The sequence below is a fragment of the Fukomys damarensis genome, unplaced genomic scaffold, assembly GCF_012274545.1.
Source record: "Fukomys damarensis isolate Sample0158 unplaced genomic scaffold, DMR_v1.0_HiC HiC_scaffold_18, whole genome shotgun sequence".
Lineage (NCBI taxonomy): Eukaryota > Metazoa > Chordata > Mammalia > Rodentia > Bathyergidae > Fukomys > Fukomys damarensis.
In genome coordinates, this window is record NW_022900930.1 from 43,141,947 (window position 1) to 43,142,262 (window position 316).

Genomic DNA, 316 nt, shown 5'->3' on the forward strand with positions numbered 1-316 from the left:
TTGTAGTGCTGGTTTGGTATTCATGTAGTTTCTCAGGTGTTCTTTGTCGTGGAAGTGTCTTATTTCCCCATCTATTTTGAAAGAGAGTTTTGCTGGATACCTCAGTCTAGGTTGGAGGTTATTTTCTTTTAGTACTTGAAATATCTCATTCCAGGCTCTCCTTGCCCCAAGGGTTTGTGTTGAAAAGTCTGCTGTGATTCTGATGGGCTTTCCTTTGTATGTGATTTGTTTCTTTTCTCTTACTGCTTGTAGTATTTTGTTCTTCTGTTGGGTTTCTGGGATCTTGATTATTATATGTCTAGGTGTAGATTTTTTT